Source organism: Marmota monax, unplaced genomic scaffold, assembly GCF_021218885.2.
Source record: "Marmota monax isolate L192 unplaced genomic scaffold, Marmota_monax_Labrador192_F-V1.1 WCK01_AAM20220418_F8-fsc00008, whole genome shotgun sequence".
Classification (NCBI taxonomy): Eukaryota; Metazoa; Chordata; class Mammalia; order Rodentia; family Sciuridae; genus Marmota; species Marmota monax.
The window spans coordinates 19,259,347-19,284,569 of NW_026694432.1; the positions used below are offsets into that span (position 1 = coordinate 19,259,347).

The 25,223-nt window shown below is 40.9% G+C and overlaps 1 long non-coding RNA gene and 1 pseudogene across 1 annotated transcript; one reads left to right on the forward strand and one right to left on the reverse strand.

Annotated features, from left to right (window-relative positions):
* Positions 1 to 17,927: 17,927 nt before the first annotated feature.
* Positions 17,928 to 18,969, reverse strand: LOC124109699 (ribosomal biogenesis factor-like; annotated as a pseudogene).
* A 12-nt stretch (positions 18,970 to 18,981) lies between these two features.
* LOC124110128 (uncharacterized) lies at positions 18,982 to 24,813 on the forward strand. Its single transcript, XR_006857182.2, has 3 exons — positions 18,982 to 19,091; positions 19,241 to 19,468; positions 23,574 to 24,813. It is a non-coding gene; the product is annotated as an uncharacterized LOC124110128 (long non-coding RNA).
* The last annotated feature ends 410 nt before the right edge of the window (positions 24,814 to 25,223 follow it).

A 25,223-nucleotide genomic window follows, 5' to 3' on the forward strand; every position in this document is an offset into this window, starting at 1 on the left:
CTGGGATACAAATCAAGCAGTTTATTGGTCCATCCTCTTTGGGACTATACTATACTGACACTTTTAACTCTAGCTCTGGTTTCCTTTCTCTATACAGCCTCCCTCCACCTTTATTATTATTATTTTTTTCCAGTACTAGGATTGGACCCAGGGGTGCTTTTCACTGAGCTACATCCCCAAACCTTTTATTTATTTTTATTTTTTAATTAAAATAGTTAATTAATTAATTATTAATTAAATTTATTTTTTTAGTACTGGGGATTGAACTCAAGAATGCTTTACCACTGAGCTATATCGCCAAGCCTTTTTTTAAAACACCCTTGTTTTTATTTATTTTTATGCGGTGCTGATGATGGAACTCAGTGCCTCAATGTGCTAGGCAAGTGCTCTATCAACTGAGCTACAACCTCAGCCCTAACCCTAAGCCTTGTTAATTGTTTTTATTTTGGGACAGCATCTCACTAAATTGCTCAGGACCTCCACTGTGTTGCTGAGACTGGCCTTGAATTTGTGATCCTCCTGCCTCAACCTCCAGAGTTGTGGGGATTACAGGCGTGAGCACTTGCTGTCTTCAGCTGATTACACCCCAGCACCTTTTATTTTTTATTATGAGACAGGGTCCCACTAAATTGCTGAGGCTGACCTCAAACTTGCTATCCTTCTGCCTCCATCTCCAGAATCTGTCATTATACACCTGCTTCATCAACTGCCAGGATTCTTTTTTTTTTTTTTTTAAACTGGACACAGTTGACTTTCAAAAGCTAGATGTTCATTTTAAGTGTGGACTCCAACTATGCATTCAAAAGAGTTGATCAGCAGGTTAGTAGGAAGCAGAGTTATACTAAGGAAACAGTACCATGTGATTTGATACAATTGGGTAATGAGATATAAACAGGCCAGCTGTTTTGGAAGCAAGTAGGACACTTCAGCCATCCTGAGGGCATCAGGGAAGTCTTCCTGGAAAAGGTCATTAATGCACAAAGTAACTTGATGGTGTCATAACAAGTGTTAACTAGATTAAAAGGGAAGAAAGGAAATTGCAGGTGATGGAAACAGCATTACCAGATGACACCAAATTAAGTAGAATTAGGCTGTAGAATCTGAGGTAAGAAGGAGTAAGAAATGGAAGAGGAAGAGGAAGTATGGCTAAGTGGTAACACGCTTGCCTAGCATGCATGAGGCACTGGGTTCGAGTCTCAGCACCGCATACACATAAATAAAGACCCATCAACAACCAAAAAAAGAAATATTAAAAAAAAAAGAAATGGAAGAGGAATAAGGTCCAGATCTTGGAGGACTTTACATACCAAACTAAAGATCAGATGTGAGCTTTAAAAAGATCACCTTTGGGGCTGGGGTTGTAGCTCAGTTGGTAGAGTATTTGCCTAGCATATGTGAAACACTGGATTTGATCCTCAGCACCACATAAAATAATTAAAAGTTATTGTTGTCTCTACAAATATATATATATATATATATATATATATATATATATATATATATATATATATATATATATATAAAATCACCCTAGCCAGGTGCAGTGGTACATGACTGTAATGCCAGCAACTTGGGAGGCTGAAGCAGGAGGATCCCAAGTTCAAAGCCAGCCTCAGCAACTTATCATGGCCCTAAGCAACTCAGTGAGATCCTGTCTCAAAATGGGGGGAGGAGCTGGGGAATCTGGCTCACACTCTGGGATCAATACTAATAAACAAAAACAAGAACTTAAAAATAAAAATGAAGGGCTGGGGTTATGGCTCAGTAGTAGAGTGCTCACCTCGCACGTGCGAGGCTCTGGGTTCAATCCTCAGCACCACATAAAAATGAATAAATAAAATAAAGGTATTGTGTCCAACTACAATGAAAAAATAAATATAAAAAATAAAATAAAAATGAAAAGATCATCTTAGCTGCAATGTGGGGAAAAACTTAGGAAGACAGCCTGGAGAGCTATGATCCACTCTGGCTGAGATAACTATGAGAAAAAGATTTCGAAATGTAAATTAGAGAATGACTTAATGACTAACCAGAGAGAGAAAAGAGAGGATAGTCACCTGTGTCTAGATTCCTACCTTGAATAGCCTTGGTAGTACTTTAAAAAAAAAAAAGAAAAAAAGGATAGATAGGAAATGTGTGAATAATATGGTTAAACCTAGACAATCCCTAAATTATAGGAATTGGTTACTTTCATAAGAATATAAATCCTAGAGCTTAGAATGGGGTTCACCCCTGCGCTCTGCCCCACCCACCTGTGCAACCTTGGGCAATTCATTTCCCCTTTCTGAGCCTCAGCTTCCTCTTTTATAAAGAGATAATAATAGAATTTTTGGTTTTGAAACCTAGTATCTCATTGTTGCCCAAGCTGCTCTCCAACTGCAGGACTCAAGTGATCCTCTCAGCTTCCCCACTGCTGGAACTACAGGTGTGTCACCACCACACCTATACTTTCTTCTATGCAAGTACGAGCCAAGGCTGACCCTCTTAGCTTTTGAGATCAGGCACATTCAGTGTGGTAAGGCCTTAGACAAAAATAGTACTTTCTAAGAGGAAGGTTGCCAAATTAAATGAGAAGGTTATAAAGCACTTAGTATACTGCCTAACTTATTGTAAGCACTCAATAAATGGTTGCTAATATTAGTTTTATATCTCTCATTTGAATGATAACATTGTGTCTTTTTTAAAGTATTTTTTTTAGTTGTAGATGGGCACAATACCTTTATTTTATTTTTATGTGGTGTTAAGGATGGAACCCATTGCCTCACTGTGTAAACAAACTACTCTTCTTCTGAGCTACCATTGAAGCCCAATAACATTGTATCTTATTGAACATATTTTATGCCTGACTCATCTCCCTAGATAGAATGTAAACATTGTGGAGGAAAGAATCATGGTTTATTGTGTGTATTTTATTATTGTGTGTGTGTGTGTGTGTGAGGGGGGTACTGGAAGTTGAACCCAGTACCTCAATTCTGCTAGCCAAGTGCTCTACCACTGAACAACACCTCAAGCCCCATGTATTTTCTTTATGTGATTCAGATGTAGTAGATGTTAAAAATCTTATTTAACACACCAGAATAGTTACTAATCATTAAATAGCTGCTTCAAACCAAATACTACCAAAGGGACATATTTCTGGTGTGGTGGTACATGCCTGTAATTCCAGCAATTTGAAGGCTGAGGCAGGAGGATCCCAATTTTGAAAGTAGTCTGGGAAATTTAGCAAGTCCCTAAGCAATTTAGACCATATCTCAAAATTTTAAAAAAGGGCTGGGGGCACTGGGGTTGTGGCTCAGAGGTAGAGCACTTAGCTAGCACGTGTGAGGCACTGGGTTCCATCCCCAGCACACATAAAAATAAATCAAAAACACAAAGGTATTGTGTCCACCTACAATTGAAAAAAAAAATTTAAAGGGCTGTGGATATAACGCAGTGGTAAAGCTGAGTTCAATTTTTTAAAAAAATAGGAACATATAATTGTCTGTACTTTACAGAAGTGGAAAAAGAGGTTCCAAAGGGTGAGTAACTTGTCTAGGGCCACACAGCCAGTGTTGGAATTCACAAAGTCAGTTCTATTTGACACCAAACCTGTCTTTTTATATGCTTCTTTATGAATTCATGGGCCCTTTTTCCATTGTAAATTTTCTCAGTTATTGCAATTAGTTGTTGGCAGTAAAGGAGGAGAAAAGTTCATATATTCAACATTTCCCAGCCAATGGTAAAAGGAGTAGGACCAGTATTTGGCCAGTCTTCATCAGCACAGCTGACTAATCACATGGATTGCAACATACACATACCCATACATGCTTCCTTTGTCAGCTTTCTAGACTGGTCTATCAAAAACTAAGATAGATCTACTGCCCTATTAAACTCAGTGTTAGGCTCCCAACCTTAGTGTTACAAACTCCATGTATGTCTCCATGAGTAACTGACATTTATTAACTACTTTCTATATAGATAGCCGTACAAAAAAAAAAAGTATAGCCATCATTTTTCAATTTCATTCTCTCTCAAATCCTCATCAGTTCATGTCTGATTCCTCTACTCAGAGTAAAAGCAGAAGTCTTTATGCTTCTATGGTCTGCCAACATCCATCCCATCACCTCTCTGACCATGTATGTCTAATATCCCCCTCCGTGCCACCCTGCCCTCCAGCCACACTGTTCTTATTGCTCTAACTTGGCCATGTCAAGCACGCTTCCATCTTAAGTCTTCTGTAATTATAGTATTCCCAGAACTCTGGTTCCTCAATGAATTTCAAGTTTCACTCTGTTGCTTCTTCATGTCTCAAATATCCCTTTGTTAGAGAGGTCTTCCCTGCTGGGTGTGGGGGTACACACCTATAATCCCAGCAACTTGGGAGACTGAGGCAGGAGGATCACTCAAAACCAGAAGTTCAAGATCAGCCTGAGCAACATAGCAAGACTCCATCTCAAGGGCTGGGGTAGTAGCAGAATGCTCGCCTAGCATGTGTGAGGCCCTGGGTTCGATCATCAGCACCACATAAAAGTAAATAAATAAAATAAAGGTATCGTGTTCAACTACAACTAAATATATATATATATATTAAAAAAGACTCCATCTCAAAATAAATAGATTGCAGTCCATTATCTGTCCTGCTCCCATAGCCTGCTATATTTTTCTTCATAGCACTTTTTTGTTCTTGTTACCAGGAATTGAACCCAGGGATGCTTAACCACTGAGTCACATCACCAGCGGAGGTTTTTTTTTTTTTTTTGTGTGTGTGTGTTTTGTTTTTTTGTTTTTTAAGTTGTAGTTGGACACAATACCTTTATTTTATTTATTTATTTTTATGTTATGCTGGGGATAGAACCCAGCACTTTGCACATGCTAGGTGAGCGGTCTACCGCTGAGCCACAATGCCCCTGCCCCAGCAGTTTTTTTTTTTTTTTTTTTTGTATTTTATTTAGAAATGGTCTCACTGAGTTGCTTAGGGCCTTGCTAAATTGGTGAAGCTGGCTTCGAACTCAAGGTCCTCCTGCCTCAGTCTTCTGCGCCACTGGGCTTAAAGGCCTGCACAACCATGCCCAGCTTCATGGCACATTTGACCAGGTGATTCACCACCAATTTTCCAATGTATTTTTCTCATCCCATTAAAATGAAAAACTCCATGTATGCAGGCCTTTGCTTTATTTTATTCACTGCAGCATCCCCAGCACCTAGAATGATGCCTGGTGCAGTACGGGTGCTTCATTAACACTATATTTGCTGAGAAAAATGATTCTAGGGACAAAGTTTAGCAGAAGGGTTATTAAACATTCTTCTTGGTCTCATACATGTAGTCAGCACTGGATGCAGTAAAATCCAAGCCCTTAAATTCCAGACGGAATTTTGATTTTCCCAGGATATGTGCTATCTTACATGGTAGCCAAGAGTCACCTTTGGCTAGTTCAAATTAAGATATGCCATGTGTATAGGATGCACCCTGGATGTTGAAGATGGTGTGAAAAAATATTAAATGTCCCAATAATTTTTATATGGAGTATATATTGAAATGTTACTATTTTGGTGTAAGTAAAAATATTTTATTAAATTTACTTTTTAAAATGTAGTTTCATGGGCTGGGGATGTGGCTTAAGCGGTAGCGCGCTTGCCTGGCATGCGTGTGGCCCGGGTTCGATCCTCAGCACCACATACAAAGATGTTGTGTCTGCCAAAAACTAAAAATAAATATTAAAAAAAATTTTCTCTCTCTCTCTCTCTCTCTCTCAAAATAAATAAATAAATAAATAAATAAATAAATAAATAAATAAAATGTAGTTTCGTGTATTTAAAAATACATGACTCATATGAAATTTCTATGGGATAGTATTGCTACACAATCTAGATTAGAAAGTGTGGCTCTAGCCGGGTGTGGTGGTACACACCTGTAATCCCAGTGGCTTGGGATGCTGAGACAGAAGGATCACAAGTTCAAAGCCAGCCTCAGCAACAGCGAGGCAGTAAACAACTCAGTGAGACCCTGTCTCTATTAAATAAACTACAAAATAGGCTCAGTGGTTAAATGCTCCTGAGTTCAATCCCCAGTACCCCCAAAAAGAAGAAAGAAAGAAAAAAAAAATTGTGGCTCTAGAGCAAGACATAACTTCTTAGTTCTTCAGTAGTGCCTGTCATATACTGTATATTGTAGGTATGCAATGAATCAGAGTTATTATTAGAAGAATGGTTTAGGAACTGGGGAATGTTTACCTTGGAAAAGACTGGGGAAGGGTGAGTCACAGCATTTGTCTTCCAGCATATAAAAATGACAAAGCCCAAGGAGTTGAGGAGAGAGAAAGAGAAGAGTATCTTACATTGATTGAGCATCAGGTGCCAGGTACTTTATGCATTTTTTTTTTCTCATTTAAATCTCATATTAAAAATTCATACCCCATTTGAATAAAGTGTATGATATATGATATGTCAGGATCATTGTAATGTTTTGAGCAACCAATAAATAAATAAATCTCATATTACTCATTACAGGTACATGTTGAACCTGTAATCTCATTGATTCTGGAGGCTGAGGCAGGAGTATTGTAAATTTTTTTTTTTTAAAGAGAGAGAGAGGAGAGAGAGAGAGAGAGAAATTTTTTTTAATATTTATTTTTTAGTTATTGGCGGACACAACATCTTTGTTGGTATGTGGTGCTGAGGATCGAACCCGGGCCGTGCGCATGCCAGGAGAGCGCGCTACTGCTTGAGCCACATCCCCAGCCCTAGGAGTATTGTAAATTTGAGGTCAGCCTCAGGAACTTGAGGAGGCCCTGAACAACTCAGAGAGACTCTCTTTATTTTATTTTATTTATTTATTTATTTCTGTCTCAAAAGGAAATGGGGATTTACCTCAGTGGTAAATCATCCCTGGGTTCAATTCCCTGTAGCATGTCCCCCAAACCTCTCAATAATGAAATGTTTAGCACACTTTACAGGTCCTGCTAGTAAGTGTCAGAGTCAGAATTAAAGCCCAGAGCTGTCTACCACAGATTTATTTTCCTAAGACTTTCTTGTCTTCCAACTGCTATCACAAATCATCATAAATTAGGTGGCTTAAACAAAAACTATTTCTCATTGTTATGGAGGTTGGAAAGTCCAAGATCAAGGTCCTAATTTGTCCAATATCTGGTGGGGGAATTTTTCCTGGATTGCAGACCACTGTCTTCTTGTGCTCATACATATCCATGAGAAAAATATAATCCCTCTTGTGTTTCTTATAATAAAGACACTAATCCCATTCATGAGGGCTCCCACCCTTATAAACTAATTACCTCCTGAAGGCCCCATATCACACTGGGGATTAAGATTCAACAAATGGGGCTGGAGTTGTAGCTCAGTGGTAGAGCACTTGCCTGGCATGTGTGAGGCCCTGGGTTCGATTCTCAGCACCGCATTTAAATAGATAAATAAAAATAAAGATCCATAAATATATATATATATATATATATATATATATATATATATATATATATATATATATATAAAAGAATTGCCATTAAAAAAAAAGATTCAACAAATGAGGGCTGGGATTATGGCTCAGTGGTAGAGCACTCATCTAATACATGTGAAGCCCTGGGTTCAATCCTCAGCACCACATAAAAATAAACAAATAAAAATGAAGGTATTGTGTCCAATTACTTCTTAAAAAATAAATAAAATAGATTCAACAAATGAATTTTGGGGAGACACAAGTGTTCAATTCATAAAAGCATTCTAAGAAAATTTTAATTTTGTGTAGTTTCAAAGGACAGGAGTGGAATTTCTGGGTGGAAATGACAGGGAGACAGATTTCAGCTTTATACAAGGAGCTACCAATTACAATGATGATGTCCAGTAACGGAAAAGTTACTAGGTAAGAAGCAAACTCCTAGCTGGGTGCCATGTTGCACACCTATGATCCTAGTGACTTGAGAGGCTGAGGCAGGAAGGTTGCAAATTTGAGGCCAGCCTGTTCAACTTAAAATAAAAAGATAAAAAGGGCTGGAGATGTAGTTCATGGTAGGACTGCCCCTGGGCTCAATCCCCTGTACTGGGGTGGGGCGGGGGGGGGGGGGAGTAAACTCCCAATTTGTCACTATGACACACACCTGTACCTGTAATCCCAGCTATTCAGGAGCCAGAGTCAGAGGATTGCAAATTCAAGGCCAGCCTGTGCAACTCAGCAAGACTCTTATCTTAAAATAAAAAGGTCTGGGATATATCTCAGTTGTAGAACACTTGCCTAGCATGTGCTAGACTCTGGGTTCAATCCCCACTTCTGGAAGGTGGGGGGGGCGGGGGTGAACCCCTGTCTTTGGAAATATTGAAACTGGTAGAAACTGGTAGAAAGAATTCTTGCCCAGACTGGAATTTTGAACTATTACATTTCCTTGTTACTTACATGCACTCTAAGCTACAATAGTTATTTTAAGGGCAGAGTTTCAGGCAATCGAGAAATGCCCCAAAGCGTGTATTATAAGTGGAAGCCTGATAAAAATGCATCTTAGAATTGAGAAAATAAGGAGTTGAACTTTATGACTTCATAATTCATAGCCCTAGTCATTCTGTACCTTGGGATTTTTTTCCGTGTTATGATAACTACAACATCGTTATTAATAGCAACTACCAACAGTAAACACCCAATGACAAATAATAAATGGTCCAATTCTTGTTCTTAAGAAGTTTGGTTTGCTGGGAGACAGGTAAAACATGTCAGATCATTTTGCACTCTTCACTGGGTGCTGACTCAAGAGCTCACCTCCCATCCCCACCCCCTGGATGACAGGCAGCATGAGCATTTAATCTCAAGGTGGGGACCTAGGAAAGTCTGTTGCAGAAGGGTAATTGGCCTATTTACTTGCTCCTTTCCACTTAGCCCAGCCAACTCAGCTCCAGCCTCTGTTGACCAGGTGTTGAACTGCCTCGAGGGGACAGGCTTTAACAGTTAATGTATTACATACATCCATAAAAGATTAAAGATTAGCTCTGTCTTAGCTGAACTGTAACTGATTGTTTGGGTTTCTACCCTCCCAGGCTGTCTGGGGAAGTCAGTGCTGTTTTCTGTCTGAGGATAATTAACCCACTGAATCTCAAATTTCCTGGATGGAGGCTCTTTGATAGCTCCCTTTTAGTGAACACTTCTTGGGTGCAAGGCTCTGGAGTAAGCACTTTCTGTGAATCTATATCACTCATTTACTCCTCCTACCAGCCCTCGGAGACAGGTGATGTTTTCCCAACCTCATATCTGCCCGACTGTGAATCTGCTATAGTATGCAATATTTGGAAGTAAAAGGGTTTGTTTCTGGTTCCTTAAGACCTCATTGCTATTAACCCCTTCTTTAGGTCAAAAGGGTCATCATATGGCATTATCTATAACATTGACTCACACATTTTCTGGGGGAGACTACGAAGAGAGAGAAAAATTCAAGAAGACTTTGTGGAGAAGCAGAAGGGTTTAGCAGTTAGGGTTTAAGATGGGCCTTGGAGTCAGGGTTCTTTGGTTAGAATTCTATCCAGCCATGAAAACTTGGGCATTTTACTTCCCTTCTCTGTCATCTCCCCAATGGGGAGAATATCAGTATTTCCTCTTGTTATTGTTATGAGAATTGTCTGATGCACCTGGCATATATATAGCAAGGCAAAAGGCAATTTTAACTATTCCCAAAACTATTGTGGGAATTGGAGTCTTACATATGAATTTTTTAACATTTGAACTCTACTACATACTGGTGACATGAGCTTGAGCCAGTTTAATTTCTCTGACTTCCTTCCTTCCTTCCTTCCTTCCTTCCTTCCTTCCTTCCTTCCTTTTCTTTCTTTCTTTCTTTCTTTCTCATGGGTACTGGGGATTGAACTCGGGGCACTCAACCACTGAGCCACATCCCCAGCCCTATTCTGTATTTTATTTAGAGACAGGGTCTCACTGAGTTGCTAAGCACCTGGTTAAATTACTGAGGCTGGCTTTGAACTCAAGATCCTCCTGTCTCAGCCCACAGGAGCCGCTGGGATTACAGGCATGTGCCATCGCACCTGACTTGAATTTGTTTCTTAAATTTATAAATCAGGGAGATTATCTACTTGTCAAAATTTCTTCTAAGCGCATTATTGATACTTGCTGTGCTTAGCACATGGTAGGTGTTCTTAGATGCTGCTTTCAAGCAGTGTGGTTGAGGAGGCAGGATATAAGCATTTAACAAGGAACTAATGAAAAGGAAATGATAAAGAGAATTGGCTAGTTCTTTGTACAGATATAGCAAGGTAAATTGTGGCATACAATACTGTCAACATTTATTGTGTGCCTGTTATAGACTAAGCATCATTAGGAAGGAATACAAGGATAAGCTAGGGCTGGGAATGTAGCTCAGTGATTAAGCATTTGCCTAGCATGTGTGAGACCTTGGCTTGGGTTCCCAGCATTGCCAAAAAAAAAAAAAAAAAAGTCATAGGCAACCTAAATCTCTGAATTGACATGGTTCACATCTTAGTAATAAAATGTTATATACTATTAAAAATGGTTACAGAAGACATTTTGTGGAAAATATTTATGATATAATATTAACCAATAAAGCCAGTTATAAAATCTCATGTATAATGTATTTATTTATTTATTTGGTACTTGGCATTGAACACAGGGGTGCTTAACTACTAAGCCATGTCCCCAGACCTTTTAAAAAATATTATTTTGAGACAGGGTCTCACTAAGTTGCTTACAGCCTTGCTAAGCTGTTGATGCTGGCTTTGAACTCCAGATCTTCCTGTCTCAGCCTCCCAAGCCACCACACTGGGCTGTAATGTGTTTTAAATACAGAATCTGAAAAATGTCTGTACACAGAGGAAGAAAAACCAGACACTCTAATTCTGGCAGTAATTGTCTTTGATTAGTGGGACTAGAGATTATTTTCTCTCCATTTGTCTCTTTTTTCCCCCAATTTTTATGTATTTATTTGGTGGTGGAGATTTAAGCCAAGTCCTCAGGCATGCTAAACATATGTTCTAGTGATACTCCCAGCCCTGTTTTCCACATTTTTGATGAGTGTGTTAAAAAGCTGAAACAACTCAAATGTCTATAACAGGTGAAGGGATAAACAAATTGTGATATTTCTACAATGGAATTCTACTCAGCAATAAAAATTTTATGTACTGATGTACATAAAAAGATAGATAAATCTAAAAATAATTTAAATCGAGGAAGTCAAAAGAATGTGTAATTTGTGATTTCATTTATATGGTGTTCTGGAACCAACAAAATGAATCTAAAGTCAGAGAAATCAGATCTGTGCTTGTGAGGGGTGAAATGAGAGGATTGATTGCAAAAGGATATGAGGGAACTTTTTGCAAAAATGGGAATATTCTAAATCTTGCTTGTTGTAGTGGGTACTCAGGTGTGTATATTTTCCAAAAATCATCAAGCTATACTTTAAATTCACACATTTTGCATTTAGATAAATTTAGTCCATTGTCTGCTGCTATAACAAAATACTCAAGTCTGGGTACTTTATAAATAAAAGAGGTTTAAAATATATATATAATTTTTTTTTTTAGGTGTAGATGGACACAACACAAAACCTTTATTTTTATGTGGTGCTGAGAATCTAACCTGGGTCCCACCCATGCTAGGTGAGCACTCTACTGCTGAGCCACAATCCCAGCCCCTAAACTCACAGTTTTGGAAGTTGAAAGTTCAAGATCAGGAGATCCTATCTGTTTGGCATCTGGTGAGGGCCCCCTTTGATTGCATCACAATACGGTAGATGGCAACACAGTGTGAATGCATGAGGGAGGGAGAGATTACATGGTGAGACAGAAAACCAGAGAGATTCAAGGACCAGGCTTGTTCTTATTTTATAGCAGCTTTCTTTCAGAGGAATTATCCAAGGCCCATGGTAACTATGTTAACCCCTTCCATTGGCAGTACTCCAAGTGACATAAGCATCTTCCACTAGGCCCCACCACTCAAAAGTTCCACCACTTCCCAATACCACCACACCACACCTAGGACCAACCTTCCAGCACATGAAATTTTGGGGGCCACACTCAAGCCCACCCAAACCACAGCAGTAAAATTGGTTAAAATAATGAAAAAAAAATGTATAGTCTTTTTCTGGTTACAAGAGCATTACATGCTCATTGTAAGAAAATTTAACATTTTAGGAGGACATTCTAATGTGTATGACAGTTACTTTCCCCATTTTGAAAAATTGGAAAGTTACTGCAATTCTAAGCACAGAATTTGATACACAATAAGTATCAGTAAATTTAAAAAGCAGAGGGGCTGGGGATGTGGCTCAAGCAGTAGCGCGCTCGCCTGGCATGCGTGCGGCCCGGGTTCGATCCTCAGCACCACATACAAACGAAGATGTTGTGTCCACCGAAAACTACAAAATAAATATTTTAAAAAAAATCTCTCTCTTTAAAAAAAATGCATGTCTTAAAGCAGAATATGAGATAGAACCCTGTTAGGAAGCAGAGAAGAGTAAACAGAGTGAAATCTCCAGAAATTTGAGACTTCTACAGAAACCTAATGGAAACCCCGCTAGCAGATAAGGCTGTCAGAGATGGCAGAACCTCCCTCCTTGTGAGACATTGAGAGGGGGGAGAGAAATGAGAATGGAGGTCAGGTAGATGAACCAATAGGGAATTGTTTGATTGGTTTTCTGTTAGCTCTTAGAGTTATCTTCTCCCACATCTTTGGGAAAAAGAGTAAGAATAAGAATGTAGTGCCTGGCAAGGTGGTGCACACTGGTGATCCAGAAGAATTGTAATCATAAGTTTGAGGCCAGTCTCAGCAATTTAGCGAGGACCTGTCTCAAAATAAAAAATAAAAGGCTGGGATTGTGGCTCAGTGGTAGAGTGCTTGCCTAGCATGTATGAGGCACTGGGTTCAGTTCTCAGCACCACATATAAATAAATAAATTAAAGGTTCATTGACCACTAATAAATAAATAAATAAATAATAAAAAGGTCTGGGGATATAGCTCAATGGTAAAGCACTCCTGGGTTCATTCCCCAGTACCAAAATAAATAAATTAGAATGTGGAATAACAAAAATAATAATGGCAGAGAAAAGCTGAGAATAAATGAAGGAAAACTTAGGCACAGGGTACTTGGCAAGTACCACGTTAGTTCCTAATATTATTGTACTTCCTTGTGGACTTATCCCACCTGTTTATCCTTAGTGAATAGTTTTATCAGTCAGCACCTGTATGTTAAGAACCCATAGAAAGGCCCACATTGGCATTATTTGAGGATGCAAAAACAGTTAAAGAGTGAGGTCCTACCTGCCACTATGGTAGGAAAAAGAGTCCATGATAACCCTTTAATAGTTCACATGTGCACAGGACTCCACAGCTCAAGTGCTTTCCATCCATCATTTGGTACATGCTCCCACCGTCTAGGCTGGGAGACTAGGGAAGGAGGAGTGTGGTGAAAGGCAAGAGGCAGATGCACCTAAGCTGAGATACCAACTCTACCTGCAATAAGCCAAGTGACCTCAAGCAGTGACATCTTCTCCTATGGCCGTTATGAAGATAAAAAGGAAATGTAGATGATGCACCTAGCACTGTGGCATATTCTGTGACATGGGGCTGGCATTGTAACCATCCTAATTTGATGAATGTGAACATGGCTCAATGGAAATAATGAGAACGTTATAAGAGCTGTGACTTGTTGGGAAATCGCCAAGATGGAAGAATTCTTCATCACTGTTACCTGCTTTTCTTCCACAGGGAGCTCAAGAATGGGCTGTGCAGGGAACCATGCTCAGGGTGTGACTTTGGGAAAATATCTTCTGACCTAAAATCATAGGACCATACACTTAAAAGTGAAAGAAACACTGCAATTCCAGCTACTGGGTAGGCTGAGGCAGGAAGGATTGCAAGTTTGAGGCCTGCCTGGGCAACTTAGCAAGACTCAGACTCAAAAAATAAAAAGGCCTAGGGTGTACTCAGTGGTTGAGGAGCCCTGGGTTCAATGTCCAATACTGGGGGTGGAGGTAGTAAAAGAGGCCTTCAGACATTTTAGTCTAACTCCTGTCCCGCTCCTCACAAAACAGATGGGGAAATCAAGGACCACAAAGCAAAAGAGACTCACCTCAATGACTTAGCATGGAACAGTGAGCCCTGAATGATAGCCAGACTTTTCTCACCATTTCCTTCTGAACATAAGCCTCTTAGTCATGCAGACTGGAAGTGGATTCCTAACCTTGCATCAACCAGCTCTGTCTTTGGATAGTGATATAACATCTCTGATTCTCATTGTCTGCATTTGTAAAATGAAACAATAACATCCTCACTGGCTTACCATAAAGATTAAATTATATAGTGCATGTAGAGTATATAATAATTTAAATATGAATATAGTTCCCACTTTACAGACGAGGAACTGAGGCTTGTTGCAATTTCTCTTGGTTCAGGATTGTATCTCAAATCAAAAGGAAGCACACAAAAAGCCAAAGAAACCTGTGTGTGAAAGTTGGGTGGCCACAGGTGAACCAAGCTTTCCTTGTACTCGTCACTGGGAACTACCTTTCTGTCTGGGACCTCAAGAAGACACCATGCACCCAGTGACCCTCCCTGCCTCTGCTGCCTAATGCACAAACAGGTTGTGAAACAAGCTGGACAGTGACTCAGCCTGGTAGCCTGCTCTTCTGGTTGGAACCAACAGGCTGGAGCTGTCTGGGTAAGCCTTGAAAGGACGTGGTGTCTGACAAACATGTTGCTTGTCAAATCCCTGATGGGGATGCCAAGCACAAACTGTGAACTCTGGTCCTTGAGGCATCATGAATGACTGAACTGGGGTGCCAACGTTGTATACAACATCTCCTGGTTGTTTTTCTAGTCTAATAACCATCAGGGACAATGTCAGGGAGAGGGGAACATGTTAGAGGCTAGGAACCCCTATTTCTTGAAAGTCAGTGTGGTGTGGTGGCCAGGACCTCTCTGGGCTTTTGGTGTCCACAATATGCAGACCTGAGTTCTGAGCCCTGATTCTGCTGCTTACTGTCTTTGTGATCCTGGGCAAGAGGTTTACCCCTTCTAAATTTGAATTTCCTTATTCTATAAAATGTTCACCTTGCAAATTTGTCTTTTAGAGATAAAACATAAATGGCTCCAATTCAACAAAGGGCAAATTCCACCTACACTAGGGTAAAGTAGGCACTTCCTAAGGACTCAGTAGCCACAGAGAATTTTTGCACTGACCCTAGCACCTGGGGACACCCAGAGACCACATCCTGAAGAACAGACCACGCACTTCAGCTTCTCCCAAGGCTAGCAGCTCAGGAGCCCTTTGCTGTATGTATCCTAACATGTAAGGGGCTTATGAATATTTTTCAAAATTAAAAATAACTAGCCAGGCATGGTGGCACACACTTGTAATCCCAGTGACTCAGGAGGCTGAGATAGAAGGATCATAAGTTTGAGGCCAGCCTCAGCAAATTAACAAGGCCCTAAGCAACTTAGTGAGACCCTGTCTCAAGATTTAAAAAAGGGGTCTGGGGCTGTAGCTCAGTGGTAGAGCACTTGCCTCGCAGGTGTGAGGCCCTGAGTTCAATCTTCAGAACCACGTAAAAATAAATGAATAAAATAAAGATTTTTTTAAAAAAGATTTTTAAAAGATGTGGGGGACTGGGGATGTGGCTCAGTGGTAAAGCACCCCTGGTTTAATACCCAGTACCAAAAAATAAAAATTAAATTAAAATTAAAAATAACTTATGGGGGCTAGAGTTGTGGCTCAGTGGTAGAGCATGTGCCTAGCACCCATGAGGCACTGGGTTTGATCCCCAACACCACATAAAACTAAACAAACAAAATAAAATGTTGCACCCATCTACAACTAAAAATATTTTTTAAAAAAGCCCTGTGGGATGAAAATGTAGATAAAAGATGTAAATTTCTTGAAGCATAGAAAGCTCCATAAATTGATACCAGAATCCTTTGCCAAAATCTGTCCCTTCCCACTCCAAAGGGAAATTGCCCCTCTCACTAGCTAATGGCTTATTTACTTTTTTCTGGTATTGGAGATTGAACCCAGACCCCTTTTCATTTTATTTTTGAAAAAGGGTCTGTCTAAATTTCCAGTCTGGCCTCAAACTTGCAATTCTCCTGCCGAGTCTTCTGAGTAGCCAGGAACATGTGTGTGCCACTGTGCCTAACTAGCTAAGGGTTTATTTTGGAGGGGTGGATACTCAACCACTGAGCTACATCCCCAGCCCTATTTTGTATTTTATTTAGAGACAGGTAATCACTGAGTTACTTAGCACCTTGCTGTTGCTGAGGCGGGCTTTGAACTCTTGATCTTCCTGCCTCAGCCTCTCGAGCTGCTAGGATTACAGGCATGTGCCAACGCGCCCTGCTAGCTAAGAGTTTTTGTTGGTTTGGTTTGGTACTGGGGATTGAATCTAGGTGCTCTCTACCCCTGAGCTACATTCCCAGCCCCTTTTATTTTTTATTTTGAGACAGGATCTTTCTAGGTTGTATAGGACCTCGCTAAATTACTAAAACTGGCTTTGAACTTGTGATCCTAATGCCTCAGTAATCCCTCTGGGATTATAGTCATGCACCACTGTGTCTGGCATAAAGGTTGATACTATAGTAGCAACTTTCCCACTCACCCAGAATTAGCAGAAAAGCAATCAGCACAGATATCCTAAACACAAGCCTCAAGCCAATTGTAGAGCTATGATCCTATTCATCACTGGATTCATTTCCTCATATTAGTAGGAAAGGAAATTTTGCTTAGCCATACTGGGAATCAAACTCAGGGCCTTGCTTGTACAGTCAAGTGCTTCTCCCCTGAGCTACATCCCTAGACCTTTTTATTTAAATTTTGAGACAGGGTATCACTAAATTGTCCTGGCCAGGCTCAAGCTTGCTTTCCTCCTGCCTCAGCCTCTGGAGTCACTGGGATTATAGACATGCTCAAGAAACATTTTTAATCAAGGGGTGTGGTAGGACATTATGGCCCCCAAAGATTTCCAAGTCCTAATTTATGAACCTGTCAATGTTAACATACACAACTTAATCTCTTTGTAGATGTATTTAAGGTAAATGTATATAGATGAGGAGATTATCCTGGATTATCTAGATAGGCCCTCAATAAACTCACTATCATTATAAGAGGAAGATTTGACTACAGAAGAGAAGGCAATGTGTTATGGTTAAACATGACCCCTAAAGTACATATGACGGGAAAAATCTCCAGTGTAATAATGTCGAGAGGGGTGACTTTTAAGAGATGGTTAGAGTGGGAGGGCTCTGCCTTCATTAATGGATTCAAGCTGTTTTCCCAAAGTGATGAGTTTGGTCTCCTTCCCTTCTTCTCCCTCCCACAAATGCTCTCTCACTGTATGATACCTCTCCATGTTATTATGCAGCAAAAAGACCCTCACCAGAGTTAGGCCTCTCAACCTTAGACTTCCCAGCATCCGGAACTGTAAGAGATACATTTCTGCTCCTTATAAAGTACCCAGTCTGTAGTATTCTGTTATAGCGGCACAAAACAGGCTAAGACACAATGTGGTGACCAAAGCGGAGATTGGAGTGACAAGACCTTAAGTCAGAGAACACAAACAGTCACCAAAAAGTGGAAGAGACAAGGAATGAATTTACCCCTGGATCATTCAGAGGAACCATACCAGCTGACACCTTGAATTTATTTTATTTTTTTAAATATATTTTTAGTTGTAGATGGACACAATATCTTTATTTTATTTATTTTTATGTGGTGCTGAGGATTGAATCCAATGCCTCATGTTTATGAGGCAAGTGCTCTGCCACTGAGCCACAGCCCCAGTCCCTTGAATTTATTTTTATCTCTTTTCTTTTTTTATTTTGGTACAGGAGAAAGAACCCAGGGGAGCATAACCACAGAGCTACATCCCCAACCCTTTTTATTTATTTATTTATCTGTACAAAACATTTAATTTATTGATCTTTTGGGGGGAATTTCATGCCTCACCACTGTATTACAGGAGTCATTGATTTTGTAGCTTTTTCAACATGGACTGGTTTCATCTTCGTGATGCTCAGGAATCAGTTCTTCCTGCAGAGGTTCTGGAGAGAGGCTTTTTGAGAAGTGTGCAGCTTCCTTCTGTTTGTTACAAAAGCTTTATTTACTTGGTTAACTTTTTCACCATTCACAATGTTTATCTTCTTAAGATTAGGGGTAATTGGTTTTGCTTTGTTTTTAGCCTTAAAGAGTTTTTTTTTTTTTTTTTTTGCTAGATATATAAAATACACTTCTGGACTTCTGTCCTCTTAATTTGTTCTAGCCATCATCTCTCATCAGACCTGATTTACCCATTACATGCCTGCTCAAGTTCCAGGTGACACCATCTGCAGGCACATGATTCCCCTTTTTTTAATTGTGGGACAGTGTCTCACTGAGTTATTTAGGGCTTCACTAAATTGCTGAAGCTGTCTTTGAACTTATGATTCTCCTGCCTCCACCTCCTGAATCACTGGGATTACAGCCTGTGGTACTGTGCCCAGTTCCCCTTTCCTTTTATGTCTTTCTAGAGCCTGTGTAGAATTCCTTAGGATGACATTTGAGGACTTTTATAATTGTATTAGCATGTTTCTGGTTGCAAATGGCAAAAAGGCCTACTCAACTTGTTTTGTTCATAAAAGATAATTTTTGATCATTGAACTAAAAAGTATATGTGAAGACTTCAGGCATAGCTGAATCTAGAGACTGAAATATTACTGTAAATAATTGGTCCCTCAAGCCAGGATCAGTGGTGCACACCTATAATCCCAGTGACTAGGGAGGCTGAGGCAGGAGGATTGCAACTTTGAGGCCAGCCTTGGCAATTTAGTGAGACCCTGTCTTGAAATAAAAAAATAAAAAGATCTGGTGATGTGGCTCAGTGGTAAAGCACAGGGCTCAATTCTCAATATAACAACAACAACAAAAGGTCTTTCTCTCTTTATCTCCTCCCCTCAGGCTCCCCTCCCCCTCCCCAAATACTGGGTTTGAGCCCAGGTTCTTGCACATGCTAGGCAAACACTGAGTTGCATCCCCAGTTCTTTTTATTTTGAGATAGGGTTCCACTAAATTGCCAGACCAAATTGAAACTTGCAATCCTGCCTCAGCCTCTCAAGTCACTGGGTTTACAGGTGTGTGCCACCATGCCCAGCTCTTTCTCTTTCTCTCTCTCTCTCTTTAAATACAGAAGGGTGGGTTTCATTGTGGCATGTTTGTACATATGAATTTTGCTTAAAGTTCTTTCCCAGTACCTTCCCCACCTGACTTTCCTTTCTCTTAGATTTCCTGATTCCTGTTCTCCCCAAGAATTCCAATAAATATTTGGGGAAGAATTCTCACTGGCCCAGCTGACAGTCATTGTTGCTCTCTAATCAGCCAGACCAGACTCCATTGTGCACCCCCATCTGGGGATATGAGAGTGGAGTTAGGACCACCAAACCAAATGGGACATGGGAATTACTAAAGCAAACAAGAGCGTGCTATTTCTAAGAGGTGGAAAGGAGGCTGGGTAAGTAAATGCAGAAATTCTTTCCAGATTATTTAGCATGGAATTCAGTTTGTCCTCACCAGCATGGCCCTTGGGAGATGTTTATAGTTCAGTATCCATTCTGATTAATTTGTGCATATACCCGTTGGCTTGTTAAATCTGTTGAACATCACCTCTGCCCATTTCCACCGAATAGTTTTGCCTAGTTTATCAACTTTCCCAGCCAGATCTTCTGCTCCTACCCCTGCATACACACACCCCATAGCCCAACCTAATGGTCCTACTTTTGGGGACATCAGTCTATAAAAGCAGAGTCTGATTATTTTCATTCCTACTTATCTTCAAAGACCAGTTCAACCAAGGCCCCATGAGGCCTTTGTACTGTCCTCACCTGGAATTGACCTTAGACTTGCCTCACCCCACCTGAATACTCTGTGAGTGTGTCTCTCATTGTCTCTTTCTTTTTGTGGGGTGGGGGTACTGGGGATTGAACTCAGGGGCACTGAGCCACATCCTGACCCTATTTTGTTTTTTACCTTTATTTATTTATTTATTTTTATGTGGTGCTGAGGATTGAACCCAGGGCCTCGCATGTGCTAGGCAAGCACTCTACCGCTGAGCCACAGCCCCAGCGCCCCCAGCCCTATTTTGTATTTTATTTAGAGACAGGGTCTCAATGAGCCTTGCCATTGCTGAGGCTGGCTTTGAACTCAGAATCCTCCTGTCTCAGCCTCCAGAGGCTCTGGGATTACAGGCATGTGCCACTACGCCTAGCTCTCATTGTCTCTTTGATTGGAATTAAACATTTATTGTGGCTCTCTGCTGAGACTGTACCCTATTAATCTATGTTCCTCAAAGTCTGTCACTTACTTAGTCACGTGACACTTATAAACTCCTTCACCTCTTTTAATGTTCTTTTTGTTTGTTTGTTTTTTGTGGTGCTGGGCATTAGACCCAAGACCTCACCCAGGCTAGGCAGGCACTGTGCCACTGAGCTATACCCCCAGCCCTTCCTTACCTCCTTTAGCCTTCATTTATTTCTTTGTAAAAGAGGGATGATGAAGCTGGGAATGTAGCTCAATGGTACAGCTCTTGCCCTGGAGTGGACATATGTCTTGGGATCAATCCCTAGCACCACAAAAATAAGCAAAAAAATAAAAATGAGAGATGATAATAGCCCTTGTAGTGTGTGTGTGTGTGTGTGTGTGTGTGTGTGAGAGAGAGAGAGAGAGAGAGAGAGAGAGAGAGAGAAATTGAGACACAAAACACTAAGTATGCCAGAGAGATGATGTGCCTTGCACAGGACGGACACCTGTGCTGGCTGAGCTGGGATTCAAATGTCCTTCTCTACATAGAGACTGCACTCCTAACTACTATTCCAAACAGACTCCCACACAGGAGATGGATAGTGGTTGGTACACAGTAGGGGATGAATGTTGCTAAATGCTAAATGCTTCACTCTGTTGAATTGAATCTCATTTCCGCTTTGGCTGTGCCTTCACCTGGACTGATTTGCACCTCTCAGTTCATCTTGGCTGTGTCATCAGGTCACATGACACAGTTCTCCTGGGGTGCCCACTTAATTCCTGCTGACTTGGAGTATATCTTCTGAGCACTCCTGTCAACTGGGAGGAACCTATGGGCTGTAATCCTGGATCTGGAACAGGCCAAAGGTCTCTGTTTGCAGTGACCCAGACAACAGCTGGAACTCATCCAGGGGAGATGCTGCCTGTTGGGGAGGGTGTGAGCCTTCCCAATGCCCCTGCCCCCACTAGGAGTCCAAGGTCCAAGGCTGCAGTTTTCCTGTTCAGAACATATTGCTTACCCTTTGGTTTCCAGGGCATTTGTGGTGATAAAACCACTTGTCCTGTTCACTTCACAACAGCCTCACAGCTAGATATTTGGAGAAAAGAACATGGGGATTTGAATCCACTAAACTCATATCTCTGTTCGTGGAAGCATGTTTACCACAAGAGTCTATTTGTTTTCTATTTATCACGTAGTTAATATGTACTAATTGTTGTATTGACTTTTTGCCCTGAATAATACTTTGTTGTAAGACACTACCCTGTGCATCGTAAGATGTTTAGTAGCATCCCTGGTTTCTACCTACTAAAGCACCCCCAGTTATGACCACCAAAAATGTCTCCAGACTTTGCCAAATGTCCTGGGGAGGTGGGTGCAACTCATGCCTGGGTAAGAACCTGATTTAATTGAATGGACACAGCAACCCTATGACCTAGGAAGTATTATCTCCCCTTTTTATTTTTATTTATTTATTATTTGGGGATCGATCCTGGGGCCTGGGGCTAGGCAAGTGCTCTATGACTGAGCTATACCCACTTCTCTATCCCTTACTAGAGAAAGAGAAACTGAGACCCAAAGAAGTGAAGTCTAAGAAAATCATATTGAAACCAACCCCTTGTTTTCTGCTGAAAGAAGGATCTAAACTAAGCAGGCACTTTATAAACATTTGCTAATTTGATCCTGATGAAAATATTTTTTATGTAGATGGTAACCTTTCATAGATGAGAAAATTAAAGTTACTAAAGTTTAACAGTGTACTTGGTTCTGTTTGTTTATATTCTATCTCATTCCAGATGGACTTGCACTCAGATTTGAGCCTCATCTGTCTGGTTCCAAAGTCCAAGCTCTTTCCCTGACACTAGACTGATGCTGAGTAGCTGAGAGCCGGTCACAAAACAGACAACCAGGCGGGGAGAAGCAATGGGAACACAGCCAAGTTCACAGTGCTGAGAGGCTGTGATTTCTCAAGTGCTGCCAACAGTGCCCAGTACCTAGGCCAGGCATCCTGGTGTCTATAAACATGGACTCCACACTTATTTACTCAGTCCCTACTGTGGGAATAAAACAAAACACACCAGACAAAAATCCCTGCCTTCTTGGGGCTCACAATCAAATTCAGAGATGAGAGAGCCAAACAGATGACTATAATCTTAGATGGAAAAAACAAAAATAAAAGCTTGTGGTGATAAAATCACTTGTCCTGTTCACTTCATAATAGCCTCCTGGCTAGATATTTGGAGAAAAGACCATGGGGATTTGAATCCACTGAACTTATATCTCTGTTCCTGGAAGCATGTTTACCATAAGAGTCTATTTGTTTTCTATAAATGTAGCTCAGTGATAGAGCACTTGCTTAGCATGTGCAAAGCCCTGGCTTCCATTCTTGGTGTGTGGACATACACACACGTGCACACCAAAGGAAAAAAAAAAAGTTTATAAGGGCCAAAGAAGGAAGATGCATCCTCCAGGGAGCCAGAGAAATCTTTCTGGAGGGGGGCTCTTGAGTTGAGGTTCAGTTGAGTCCATCTGTACTATGGAGCTAATGGGCTCTACTACAGAGGACTCTGGTGAGAACTAAATTATATTAAGACTATAAGTATTTAGTGAGGAACCTGACACACTGGGAGGGCCTAAATAACTCCTACCACCTTGTTCACTCCTTCCTCTAATAAGTACTATTTGTTTTATAATTTAAAAAAAATTCCTTTAAAGACTTCCCATTGATCACACAATAAAGTCCATTTTTTGTTGTTGTTGTTGGCAGTGCTGAGGATCAGACCCAGGGCCTGGCACACACACATACCAGGCAAACACTCCACCATTGAGCTATATTCCCCAGGTCAAGGTCCAAAATTCTTGATATGCCCTGTACAGTTCTGCTGGATCTGTCTATGGCTTTCTTCATTGAGCTTCAACCTTCCTCATGTTCTCCTTGATCATTCTGTCCCTACAAGGTTTTTTTCCTTTTGTTTGTTTGTTTGTTTTTGGCAGTACTGGGGATTAAACCCCGGACCTTTTGCATGTTAGGTGAGTTCTTTACCACTGAGTTATAGCTACAATTCTTTTTTAAATTTTATTTTCAGAAAGTTGCCGAGGCTGGGCTCAAACTTGTGATCCTCCTACCTCAGCCTCCTGGGATTACAGGTGTATGCCACTGCACCTAGCAAAAAGAGTTCTTCCTCGACATGTGAATTTGGACACTCAGAAATGAGACAGAAGCTCAAGTCTCTGTTCCAGTAGGAGCCAACTGTTAGGTCAGAGGTGATCTGGACATGGGAGGAAAGAATTTCAGCTAAGACTTTTTTTTTTTTTTTTTTAGGGCCAGGAGATCACACAATCTTGAGAGAAGATGGGACATTCTGGCACTATACTTAAGCTTCTCCCCAAAGAGGGGAAGAGGCTTGCCCAAGTTCTCCAGCCATGTGAGTGAGAACCTATGCTGGCCACTGCAGCTGTTGCCTCCAGCCTCAGGAAGAAAAAATTAAGGCAAGAAGTTGTAGGTCTCTGGCACAGAGTGTTGACGCTAGTGCCAGAGATTTAAAGATCTGAAGGTTCGGGCTTGTGGGACCTCAAACAAGTCATTCCCCCTGTTTGTTCTTTATTGTCACCATCTGTAATAGAGAGTCTTAGGTCAAGTACTCTGGAAAGCAGACTTAGATGGAAATTTGCATACAGGAGGTTTACTGGGGAACAATATCAGAGGACAGTGAGAAGCAGGGCTAGGCAGAAATTGGGTTGCAATGCAGCTGCAGTGGAGGGCTCAGCTGATCTGACAGGGGATTCTAGAGCTGGAATAATCTGTCAGAGCTGTTTCAAAGGAAGGCAAAGGGTCCAGGCCTTTGTTCATTCTCCTATCAACCAGTCATTGGAAGCAGACTATCTGGAGGGCATAACCATGAGTTAGTTTGCTCCTTTCAACCCAGGACAGTTCCCAGAGAGGGATTCAGGTCTTTCAGCAGCCAACACCCTCAATGGAATGGGGATGTGGGAAGGAATGTGTGCCCTAGACTTCGTGACACCCGAGCACCACTACAAAGGAATGCAGATGAGCATTTCTAACTGTTCTGTTTCGTGAAGCCTTCAGGTTCCAAGAAGGTGCTTCAGTGGGGGAAATCCTCTCTTCTTGAATGTGTTGTAGTTTCTGCAGAGTCTAACTTATTTCCTTGAAAGAGGTCTCCACTGCTAGGTCTTAAATGTCCTCAGAGGCACCTCATTGCTTTTTTTTTTTTTTGGGGGGGGGTACACAGGGGCACTTACCACTGAGATATATCCCTAGCCCTTTTTATTTTGAGACAGGGTCTAAGTTGCTAAGGCTGGCCTCAAACATGTGATCCTCCTGCCTCAGCCTTCCAAGTTGCTGGGATGACAGACATGCATCACTCTGCCTTGCTCATGTCTCTTGTGGGGTGCTCATCACAATTGTAATGTAAATAATTTGCTGAGTAATGATCTAATATCTGTCTCTGCCACTTGACAATAAATCCCAAAGAAGCATGAACCCTGTCTGTCTCCCTCACTGTTGTATCTCTGCTGTATATAACATCTGTTGAATGAAAGAATATTAAGGAAGCTGTTAAAGATACACATTTCTCAGCTCTGCCTCCATACACTGATTCTCCAGGAGACTCTAAAGCACAAAAGGCTGTGAACCATTTCTCCAACCCACCTGCCATGACTCTGGTGAATGTTTGAAACTTGCCAGAGGTTCACCCAGCTTGTTTTCCTACTCACTCTCAGCAGCCCTCAATCCAAGCATATCTTCAAAAGCCAGACAAACAAAAGAATGCAGCCACTAGCAGACTTCCCACAAACTCCGACCTGGGTAGATGTGTCCTGGTCTTAAGACTGCAGGCTGCAGAAGTCTAAAATGTATTATATTCAATCTGTATCAGTTCTCAATTTCATGTGCAAATTGAATTGAACATGATAAAAAATAATGCTGACTAGTTTGGGAACAAAAGCAATGCCA